Raw genomic sequence first — 12862 nt, 5'->3', positions numbered from 1 at the left:
TTTTGTCCCAAAAAGGAAAAATAATGCAAATTTATCCATTCTTATCTCTTTGTACAAAGCTCATATCCAAGTGAATCAAGGACCTCCACATAAAACCAGAGACACTGAAACTTTTAGAGGAAAAAGTGGGGAAGAACCTTGAGCACATGGACATAGAGGACATGTTCCTGAACAGAACACCAATATCTTATGCTCTAAGATCAAGAATTCACAAATGGCACCTCATAAAATTGCAAAGCTTCTGTAAGGCAAAGGACACTGTCAATGGGGCAAAAGGCAACCAACAGATCCAGAAAAGATCTTTACCAATGTTACATCTGATAGAGGGTTAATATCCAATACATACAAAGAACTTGAGAAGTCAGACTCCAGAGAAACAAATAAACTTTTAAAAAATGGAGTACAGAGCTAAACAAAGAATTATCCACTGAGGAATGCCAAATGAGTGAGAAGCACCTAAAGAAATGTACAACATCCTTATTCATCAGGAAAATGCAAATCAAAACAACCCTGAGATTCCACCTCACTCCAGTCAGAATGGTTAGGACCAAAAACTCAGGTGACAGCAGATCCTGGAGAGGTGTGGAGAAAGAGGAACACTCCTCCATTGCTGATATTGCAAGGTTGTCCAACCACTCTGGAAATCAGTTTGGTGGTTCTTCAGAAAATTGGACGTAGTACTGCCTTAGGATCCAGTAATACCACTCTTGGTCATATACCCAGAAGATGCTCCAATATGTATTAAGGACATATGCTCCACTATGTTCATAGTAGCCTTATTTATAATAGCCAGAAGCTGGATAGAACCCCGATGTCCCTCAACGGAGGAATGGATACAGCTGTTGATTTGATAATCCTGCCAGGTACCCCGTGTTTCATCCTATGGATTAAGACATCAATCCAATCAGAATATTGTTTAATTTCATGGTGCTCATGCTACCAGTGTCAGTCTAAACATCATTGTAGCTAGTGGCAGAATGCAGACATGGGAAATGCTGATGATTACATCTTGGTACAGAATTGGTTAAGTGGAGTGGGCAGTTGGGAGAACAGGGTCAAAGAGACATAATGGGAGGAGTAGCCTATACTCAAGGCATTTCAGAATAGTCCTTCATGGAATCAGTTATTGTTGAGGCTTTCTAAAACATGCCCATGTATAAAATGGCTTTAAATGCAGTGATGCTATAGTCAGATGACTATGCCCTATTATAAAGTAAACAAACAAACAAGGACAAACAAACAAAAATCCCAGTGCCAGGGTTGGATTACCTCTTCTGCAGAGGCAGTTCAGTGAGTTCCCTAAATTCCCAAATATTGTAGGTTTATGCCAATGCTTTAGGCATTATTTATACCAGAATTTGTTAATAAGACACTATTGCTGAAAATACCATATACTTGAGTCATAAAATACAGCGACATCAACTAATTTTGATGACATGCCCAATACATTATTTTACAAGTTCTATAAGATGACATGCACATTACTGAAGAAAAGTATTCCATGTTGCTTAGCTGTGAACGTTGTATGTCCAGTAATGAACAAAATCCTCACACATGGAATAGAGACCTGATTGTCTTTGGAGTAAATACCTACTTTCTGGTCAGACCTTATACCACAAGATTAAACTTATACATGACACTTGTTTAAGAGCCAGGAGCCTAATTATACAGATCATAGGCCTTAGGGGAGAAGTTTTGACTATTGTTATTTTAAGAGGATATCTTGGCATAATGTTTGTGCACCATTAAAGGGTATCCTTGTGTTATTTAACTGCTGATTGCTCTGCTTTCTTATCTTGTTTCAATCTGAACACAGCATTGTAAAGCTTATGTCAATAAGCTCTTGTCCCAATTTTGTGGAAATAGTTCTTACCATTTATTCTTTGCCTTATCAATAAATGCTGTTCATACAAAGGCTGGGAAGAAATGAGAATAGAGCAGGATGTCAGCTAGCCAGGGTTAGACAGGGTTGCAGGGGGGGGGTAGGTGGGAGAGGTGGGGAGATTCAGATTGCCACAGGAGGGAGGAGAGGGTCAAGAAGATACCTTGGTAAAAAACATCTGAAGCCCAAAGAGCCATCATCATCATCTGCAAATATCATGGATACATGGGTTAGATTAGCATATGAGGGTAAGATAGAACATTTAACTACTCAGCTATTGAGGTATAGTTTAAAATAAATCTTTGTTGAGAGCTATTAAGACAACTCTATTGTCTTGATCTCCGAATTGGGCCTCTCCCCCCAAGAAGAAAAGAGGGTTAAAAGCGAACCACTGATGCACCATTCTGAGAACAACCACAGATTGTTCCAGCCCTAAGTCAGTACCAGATGTCCTGAACACAAGATGTACCCTGATACCACCAAGTTCCTGTTTCCCCGTGTAGTCGCTGCTGCCTCATTCCTCCTGCTGAGAAGTACTTCCCCTTTTGCTTGTGCATTTAAGCCTTGAGCCTTGCTGAATACAGAGACACCTTGATGCTACTCAGACTGCTTCCATGTCATCCTTGCACTTGGTGTCCATCTCTCCCTCCCCCCATTTGGTTCTTAGGAGAAGGTCCCCTCGAGATCCTCGAATAACTGGACCTGCTGGACGGGTCAAATCTTAGTTTTCCTGTGTAGTTAATGGGAAGTACCAAAGTGTAAGATAAGAAAGAATTAACTCTACTACTTACTTTTTTAGTACAACAAATCACTTTAGAGTTTATTGGATGAAAATTGAGGTCCATGGGCAGTGGGAAAAACTCCAATTTGTTAGCTGACTCCATATTAAGCTTACTTGTCCCCAGTTTGAAGTCTGATTAATAGAAATACCACAAACAATTCCAGAGTGAAACTGCCCTGGGCCTGAGCCAATCCATGAATAGAGAGAACTTGCCGAAAATTCTAGAGGTGATAGATAAAATTGCTCAAGCTGGCTGAAGTCATCACTGACCAATGCCAAATAAGGCAACTGCCAGGCTGGAGAACCCTGCTCCACCCTTGCCAAAGAAGGCAACTGCTAGGTTAGAGATACCCATCCCCTGCTCAAATTAGTATTTAAAAAAAAAAATCTTTCTAATTGAGGCTAGAGGCTCTCAGCACAAATAGACTGCTTTAGAGGAGTCATGGGGTATGAGCTTAAGATAGAATAAAGGCTTCCTGTTTCTGCATATGGATTTACAATTCTGGTGGTCTTTGTGGACCTGAAGTTCTGGGCACCACAAAGTAACTCATAATTATAAACATAAAATTTTGAATCTCTCAACCATTGTCATAGTAGTTTCCTTTTGCACTAAATGACACTTTTTATTTTGTTTTGGTTTTTTTGTTTGTTTGTTTTTGTTTTGTTTTTCCAGACAGGGTTTCTCTGTGTAGCCCTGGCTGTCCTAGAACTCACTCTGTAGACCAGGCTGGCCTCGAACTCAGAAATTCACCTGCCTCTGCCTCCCAAGTGCTGGGATTAAAGGTGTGTGCCACTACGCCCAACTTACTAAATGACACTTAATTGAGGGTTACTCAAAACTGGTCAAAGTGAAGAAAATGAAAGACCCCAGAGTGAAAAGCCCAAAGTTTGAGGCAGTGAACCTTGCCACCAGACAGAAGAACTGTAAGCTTGTAACAAGTTCATAAGTCCAATAAATCTCATAACTGAGAGTGGCAAGTGTTAGAACCAGCTCCAGACCCAGTCCCTATCCTGGAACATGTGACCAGGACACCCTATTGGGAAGACCATGACAACACCTGAAGTTCTTCCTAATGCAAATAGAGGATCCCTAATATCTCAGACTGGGGCAATGGAAACGTCTACCCCTAGATCCCACCCCAGCCCAAAAGTTTTTATAAGGTCCTTGTCCACGGTGAATACAGTGCCCAAGTTATTTCACCAACGATCATGTGCAAGTGTCTCTTTTATTGAGCTGTACCTTTAACTCTTAAGGTATTTTTTTCTCTCTAAGATTTTTGCTCTGAATCCAGCTCCCGGCTGCTTGCTATGTCTTCCCACCTACCAGCAACCCTGGGGAAGGAGTAGGGAAGAGGTACAACAGCCAGCCATACTCCAGTTTCTTTTCAGAGAGCTTTAACTTTTTCTGGCTGGCCAGATTAGAAATCCTAGACCTTCAGTGTCCTGCTATTCAGGGCACCAAAGGGGACATCTGTATGACAAGACCTCCTACTTAAGCCTCCAAAGACTCAGAACCATTGTAAAAGACTTGTCAGAAATGTTGATAGAGACAAGGAAGGTGAATATAATAGGTCTTTTGCACATAGGAAAATACAGTTTGTGACAACATATACATATTTTGTACATGTTTAACCCAAATAAAAATTTAGAATGGGAAGGGATGTTGGGGATGAAATCTTACTACTAGTTGAGGAGCTATTGGTAATTTTTAACTTCTGTCATAGGAAGAACAGTTTTCTACAGGGGCACGACCCCTTATAAGTGAAGAAGGGTCTAGTGGACAGGCCACACTTAAGTATATAAGGGTAATGCATATTTAACTCAATATATATTTTTTTGAAAAATTAAAAAAAAAAGTTGTGTGGGTATAAATTGGAGGTTGATCTGGAGCCAGTAGAGGGAGAGAAGTGAACAGCAACCCTCCACATAAAGTCTGCCTACTAGTGCAATAATGGCAAGACAGTTCATGATAATCAAGTACTCTCTTGAAAGGATCTAAGTCCTAATCATAAAGTGAAAAAAAAATCATGTATTTTACTCTAAACATAGCCTAATCCCATTTCCCTAATAGAGAAACTGTTGACATTGCTTTTTGGAATGATCAAATACCTTCTAAATATTTATGTTAACATAAGTAGATTTATACTGCTCTCAAATTTGACCATAGGAGCTTATTTGTAATATAGGCCATATAGTCTTAAGTAAATGAAATAAAAGTGGTAGAAAAAAAAACATACCTATTCTATCTGGTATAGCTAATTATTTAAAAATCCATATATAAAATGATGGACATTTAAATGTAAAATTTCACATACAGAATATGAGATAAAATTATGAATATCTGTCTCCTGCTTTTAATTTCATTATCCTGATCATGATGAACTTTGAAATATGGAGTGTGCCTGGTAAATAAAGTGAAGGAACAGAATTCACCATACTACATTCTGAAACTCAAGAAGAAGGAAGACCAAAGTATGGATACTTTGTTCCTTCTTAGAAGGGGGAACAAAATACCCATGGAAGGAGTTACAGAGACAAAATGTGAAACAGAGACTGAAGGAATGAGCTTACAGAGACTGCCCCACCTGAAGATCCATCCCATAAACAACCACCAAAACCAGACACTATTGTGGATACCAACAAGAGCTTGCTGACAGGACCCTGATATAACTGTCTCCTGAGAGGCTTTGCCAGTTACTGGCAAATACAGAAGTGGATGCTCACAGCCATCCATTGGACAGAGGACAGGGTCCCCAGTGAAGTAGCTAGAGAAAGTACCCAAGTAGCTGAAGGGGTTTGCAGCCCCATAGGAAGAACAACAATATGAACTAACCAGTATCTCCAGAGCTCCCTGGTACTGAACCACCAACCAAAATAAAAGTGGTAGAAAAAAAAAACATAGCTATTCTATCTGGTATAGCTAATTATTTAAAAATCCATATATAAAATGATGAACATTTAAATGTAAAATTTCACATACAGAATATGAGATAAAATTATGAATATCTGTCTCCTGCTTATAATTTCATAACTTGGACTCTTGGCTCTAGCATATGTAACAGAGGACGGTCTTGTCAGTCTTCCATAGGAAGAGAGGCCCTTGGGGGTTTTCAGAGGAGCTAGGAAAGGGGATAACATTTGAAATGTAAATAAAGAAAATATCTAATAAAAAAAGAGATCATTTAGAATATATAATATGGTATGGGTCTCTGTATGGGACCGTGAAAGGTAACTTGGTTCTCAGTTGAGCTAAGGCTGGAAATCCTGGAGAGCCTGATGTGATGGTAGGCATTTAACCTATTCCCAGGCACCAGTCCCCTATCACTAGCTGCAGGCCCCCCATATATTTGTGGTTATCAATCATTTAAGGTCAATTCCCCAAGCCCCTCCACTTGTAGAAGACATTACCTATATGGTCATGTAGGCTTAAGACAGACCTCCACTTTAATGAGGTACCTAAAGGCCTGGAGGGCTTAGCCAATAAACTTTCCTTCCCAGATGCTCCTTCTTGCAAAAGATATTTAACCTCAGGCCCACCTGAGAGTGTGGTATGATTTTACTCATCCACTTTCCACCATGACAATAAATGCCTTAAAACCATGGACTGCCTCTTCTCATTGTGATCTACAGTGGGGAACCATGGAGAGGGCCTTCACCTACAGAGCAGCTGCTAATCTCCCGTACTCCTCGCCACCAAGCCCAAGATTGCTGCTGCTGTCAACTCAAGGACTATCACTGTGGGACCAGTCTGAGCCCCTTTTCCTTCCTTGGCCCTGGGCTAGATCCAGCCCAAAGCCCCAACTCCTTTCTTAGCTCTTCAGTGGCATCCAGCAATACCTTGGTTTCTGAAAGCCTGAGAACCAGAAGGACCCCTGCTTCTTCACAGACCCAGGGATCCCTAAGCCACCTCTGGCTGTCCCATGCCTCAGAGTGTGCTTCTCTACCACAGAGCAGTGTTCCCCGGCCACAACCCTACAGCTCTGAATACAAGCTATAAAGGTGAATTTTTCTATATAATTATAATTATATACTATCTTATCATCGGATCTACTGAATATATTCTCATTATGATTATCACTTTGAGAAGATAACTTGACCAAACCTACCGCTCTAAAAGGGCACATCACTACCATGCCACACTTCTAACAGTCTAAACATTTTTATGCATTTCCCCATTGGCTCTTGCATTGTGTTGTTACTAATATGGTATCAATACAATCTCAAGAATACTTTAGAGTAAACTATTTTATCTTAAATACAGATTATTATTTTTCTATATTCTTAATGTCAAACATATGTTTATTATTCACATGTGGAATTTGTTTAGTTGCATTGCTTTGCTCTCCTTTTAAATGATTAGGTCCCATAATTCCACCATTATCACAATGGTTTTAAGTATTTCTTCTATCACTCAACTTGCCTGCTGATCATGAGCAAATCATTAGGCATATATTATTAAATTATCACGTAAATTTATTCACCCTTTTCATCTTTGTGATGTCTTTATATTACTGTACTTTTGTAGTATGCTTGATGAAACAAATAAGGAGTGGAATCATGTAGGATTTTTTAGCTGTCTGAGTGCTGACTCTTCTTCTTCCAACGAATTACTTGATTCAGTATTGTGCCATCATATTGATGTTTTTTTTCTTATATTTCTTCCTAAGAAACATTTCGCAATGATTTTGATTAAAAAGAATGGTTTAATGTGCATAATACCCTATCAATGCAATAAAATTCAAATTTTCATCATTTCCTAATTCATGTGGTTTTGTTATAGCATATATTCAATGAACATTTTTCATTGAAAACTTACAAACAGGTGTTGTTTTGACTATAAGGAAAATGAGGCAATTTGATTTACATATTCAAATATTTTAATTAATAGGGAGGGACTTACATATTTTTGCTTTGTTTAACTAAAAATACTTTTCATGGACAGGCACCTCTTATTATTTCTTAGTTGAAAATAAATTTCAGCATTTGTAGAAAATATGTCTTTGTGTATTTTAAGTAACTGAGTAAAGCAATAAAAGCAGAAATGGATACTTCAAACAGCACTTACGTATACCACGGGCAAGTCAGCTAGCGTAATTCTTAGTACAGTAAAAATGCTGAGTCCAGAGTTTCAGTTCTTTAACCACATAAAACGACACAATAAAAACAGTTGTGAATCATATGATTCCATAAAAGATTGGATACTAGCCTCTATTATAGTCAATAAAATGGTACTCTGTTGTTTGTCTTCTACATTTTTCTTAATTTAAGGTTTTATGCCATAATGATTATTCCTTAATATTGCCACAGTTGAATTGGACTGAATTCACAAAACGTATTCAATTTTACCAATCTACTCATTTCCTAAAGCTTTTCCGTGTTTCCAATGACAGTATAATCATGTCTCTGTACCTAGTAAGATATTTATAGTTTAAATATTATAATTGCCTTTAAAATTGGAAAAAAAATATGACCCTATTTAAAAGTCAATGAAATTGCAACTTTTTCCCACATGCACAGATATGTGTCTTCAGTAAAATATGTTTTAAAGTAAAATATTCAGAAATAAAGATGCCATCAACCACAAGGAAGGAAAAATATAATAAGGACTCATGAAATATGCTGTACTCTGATACAGCTGCATGAATTTTACTAAATTAAGGGACTTTAGAAATAAATTTGTGCTAGTATCTTTATCTAGAAAAATGTAGTAGATATCTGATATGCAAGAATCAAGCAGACTCAGTAACCATGGAAATAATATTATTGGTTATAAAATTATGTTGTAAAATTCCATGTATTTGAAATGCAAAAATGACTAGAACTTAATGGTGATAGAGACAGTATACGAATTTCTATTTTGAAACATAACAATGTAATATGTAATTATATGATCAACTTTCATATATTACACTGAATTAGGCTCTTTGAATACAAAAATGCTTACATATATATTCTTAAACCTAGCTTTAATACACTATGTAAAAATCTCTAAAGAAGACAAAGAAATTTCAGATATGTTCAACAAACATGTGCATAGAATCCTATGTTTACCAGAATATAAAAACTAAAGAAACTTACAAGTTTCCATATATTGTATTGCTCTCCTATTTATGAAAATACTTCACAAACCTCTTTTTTTAAGATTCAAATTTAGTTCTTTTATTCTTTTCTTTCTTTATTTTTATTAATAATTTTATTCATTTACATTTCAAATGATATCCCCCTTCCTGGATACCTACCCCTTCACAAGCCCCGAACTCTTCCCCTCTGTCCCCCTCCCCTTTGCCTCTATGAGAGTGCTCCTCCACTCATTCACCCACTCCTGCCTCACCCCTCTATCATCCCCCAATGCTGGGGCATCAAGCCTTCCTCTCCTCCCATTGATGTCAAATAAGGCCATCCTCTGCTACACATGTATCTGGAGCCATGGATCCCACCATGTATACTTTGGTTGGTGATTTAGTCTTTGGGAGCTCTGGGTGATTTTGTTAGTTGATATTGTTCTACTAATGGGGTTGTAATCCCTGTTTCCTCAATCGCTCCTTCCCCTAGCTCTTCCATTCCGGTCCCAGGATCAGCCCAATGGTTGGCTGCTTCACAATCCTCTTTAAGAATGCACTTAAGAATGCACTCATATCAACGTATACCTACAAAACAACAGTTAACTAGGAGTTCCTCCTTGCTTTTGAGCTTCAGCTTACAACCAACTCAGTGAGTCATTCTTAGTCTGGCATCAAATCAGTACTAAATATAAAACAAACAAAAATTTCTACACGTTTTGATTGCAAATCTATGAAAAATATCAATAAATAATGTTATAACTAAAGTATTTTCCAAATATCACCCACATTGTTTTGACTACAATGTTATATCATTTGAATTAATTTTAGTGTATTTGAAATAAAGTACTTTTCCTAATTTGAAAGAATGTTGATTTATGTGTTCATAGTGATGGGCTGAGCAAATATTAAGAACATAATATGAAAAGCAGTTTGACCAAATTCCCCACAGAAACAACTTTCTGGATGATGGACTTACCTTGGTTCATGGAATTAGGGATTACTGTACATAACCCATATCTTCTTTGATTCTAAACCCAGGCCATATATTATGTGATGACAGAATATCGAGCATGTAACAGAGGATGCTCACTTTTTGTCACACAGGAAAAAGAGATTTAAATACAGGAACCTGATCTGCCAAGGAATCCCCTCCAAAGACCTTCTAGGTATGTATGGCCAAGCGGAAATGACATTATCTTTCACCCTCTGGCTGGAATACAGACATATCTTTATGAACACTTTTAATTCCAAACAATAAAGAAAAGTTTTTGAAGGGCCAGAGGACAATTCGGATGAAGGAAGTTGAGTTGAGTTGCATTGAGTTCACTCAATTTATTTCTATTCATGCAGTCAGTGCATTTCATCTTGTGGAACTCAGAGGCAGATTTTCCAAGCAGAGCTCTTTAGTGAGAAGCTTTAAAAAGCCAATTTGAATCAGTCAGCTTGGAAGACCAGATTATATGGAGGCTAGAAGCTTCCAGAGCTAAGCCTAAGGATGGTTAGAATAGAGAAAGGAATGCTCTGGGCTCAGTCCAAGCCATGTAGTCCCCTGTTTGTATATGGCCCTCATATTATTATTTCTTCTGAAAAAAAAATCTGTCACCCAATATAATTGAAGAAGAAATCCACCAACAATGCAGAAAGTAAAAGATATCTTACAGAAATGTTGAAGAGGACATGAGACATCAGACAGAAAGACACAGAGGAGGAATTCATGATTTTAATCCTCTGACAGAAATACAGACACACTTTTAGGACACACCTTTAATCCCAAACAATTAGGGTAAAATTATTTTTTAGAAGAAAGCAGCCATATTTGAAAGTAACATCTAACTGAGGGGTAGACCAAGTGGAAAATCAGAGAAATACTTTACAGAATGAGTCAGATAAGATACAGCCAACTCTTTCAAGAACAGCAGAGGAGGCAGTTTTACTAGGACAGTGTTACAGAGACTGGGTGCAGGTAAAGACAGAATGAGCTAGAGAATGAGAAGGAGCCAGAAGATTTGAACATAGTGACAGAGTTATTTTGAGGCCAATCAGAACAATTCAGTTTAGAGGACAAGAGAAGCCAGTGTGAATCAGCTTGAAGAACAGTTTTGAGCCTGAAAAACTGCTGTGGAACAGCCAGCCAGAGTTCATAAAGAGCTAGAAAAGGTGAGTTTATTCATCAGTAAGCCTCTGAGACAACAAATACATATGGTGAATAAATTTACCTTTATGGAGACCTACATAGACAAAGGCAAGTTGCAGCCCTAAAGGACCAACTCCTATGACCTTGATCCTCCAAAATCAGTCCTATCTTCTAAGCTTTTCAGAGTCTCCATAAACAGCTCCACCAATAGAGAGGCAACTTTTTATCTTGTGTATAGCATGGTCATCACAGAAAATGTTAATGAAAGTGAGAGTGTTCACAACATCTGCTGTATTTTTAATTCGGGAATTATAAGATGTCATTTTCCCCCCTTAGGATTACTAATTTGTTTTATTAGCTTTTAAATTTTAAATTTATTCAAAATATTTAAAATCCTTTGTAGACATTTGTTGTTGAGCCTTGGTCTAATGTCACAAAAATTAGAAAGGCACAAGTTTTTCAAGGATTAGATGATCTTTTTCCTTTTTAATGTCTTTTTTATATTAATTGTACGACTACTTAATTTATCACTTGCCCTTACTTGCCCAAAACTTCTTATTTTATTAGCAATTCTTTATTCTTTAAATTCTTTATATTTATACAAAGCACATTTCTTTAATCGATACATAACTACCTCTCTCAAATCCCCTGAGTAATACCCAATCTCTCTTCTAATTTCATGTCCTCTTTGCAATTTTACTTTTGTCAAACATTACCTCTTGATACTATTTGACTGTCCAATTATGTGTATCTGTGGCTATCCACTGGTCCATGAGCAAATTTCTAAACCTTGAAGGAGAGTCATTCTCCTTCAGCAGTCTTCATGAAAAGGGGTTTAATTAAGAAACTCATAACCTGTCAAAGAGCTGAAAATAAGTTACTCTGAATACTCAGCTATAACAGGGTAATAGATATTTACTTCTAACCATCCTTAGTTACAGTAGTTACTCAAAAGAGCAAGCAAAAATAATGTTAAGAGTGATGGTTGAATGCTGGGGGTGACAGCGCACGCCTTTAAGCCCAACACTTGGGAGGTGGAAGCAGGTGGATTTCTGAGTTTGAGGTCAGCTGGTCGACAGAGTGAATTCCAGGACAGCCAGAACTACACAGAGAAACTCTGTCTCAAAAAACAAAACAAAAACAAAAACAAACAAACAAAAAGAGTGATGGTTGTGAAGGAGGGCATTAAAATGTTAATTTTATGAAGATATATTTTATTATTTTGTGTGTGTGGCAAGGTATGTGCACATGAGTTCAGGTACATTGTCTATGGGGCCAGACATATGGTATCTAACTAAAGCTGGAGTTTACATGCAGTTGTGAATTACCTAATGTGTGTTCTGGGAATTGATCTCACCTTTTATATTATTACATATGTTATTATAGTATTAAAGACTTTGCAGTATATACATATCCATATATGTTATCATATGTATTGTAAGATATATATTTTTCCATATATTTTATTTTATATGATCCATATATGTTACAATAGCAAAGATGAAGATGCTAGGAATTTCAGGGGTCATTGTAGGATGATAAAAGCTAAAGAAAAATTGGAAGTACTTTAATAAAAATAAGTGAATTTATAAAATTTTGTAAGTAAAATTTTCAAATTATACTTTAAAAGCTTGAGGTAAATTTTGAGAATTATTTTTATTCTATAAGATTATTCAAAATTGTACTATAGCTAACGTGGCTCAATAAGTGGTAATTTATACTGCTGAATTTAATGCATGTCAAATTTTGTACTATATTATTGTCCAAAAGTAGAACATGAAGGAAAAGAAATACATTGGTATATGCATTTTGGCATCTAAAATAGAACTCTCAGTTGATCTTCATCTCAGGACGATAAGATTTAAGGAATCATTAGAAAATCTTAAAATTACTCAAATCGGAACAGCACCGGGGTAGCTAGGGCAAAGGGTGGGCTGACACCCGCCACAGGATCTTGAGACTTCTGGTGAGTGAAACACAGCTTCTGCTCCAGTCCAATCGCG

Source organism: Mus caroli, unplaced genomic scaffold, assembly GCF_978045245.1.
Source record: "Mus caroli unplaced genomic scaffold, Mus_caroli_1 scaffold_12, whole genome shotgun sequence".
Classification (NCBI taxonomy): domain Eukaryota; kingdom Metazoa; phylum Chordata; class Mammalia; order Rodentia; family Muridae; genus Mus; species Mus caroli.
Note: the sequence above shows the minus strand (reverse complement) of the source record.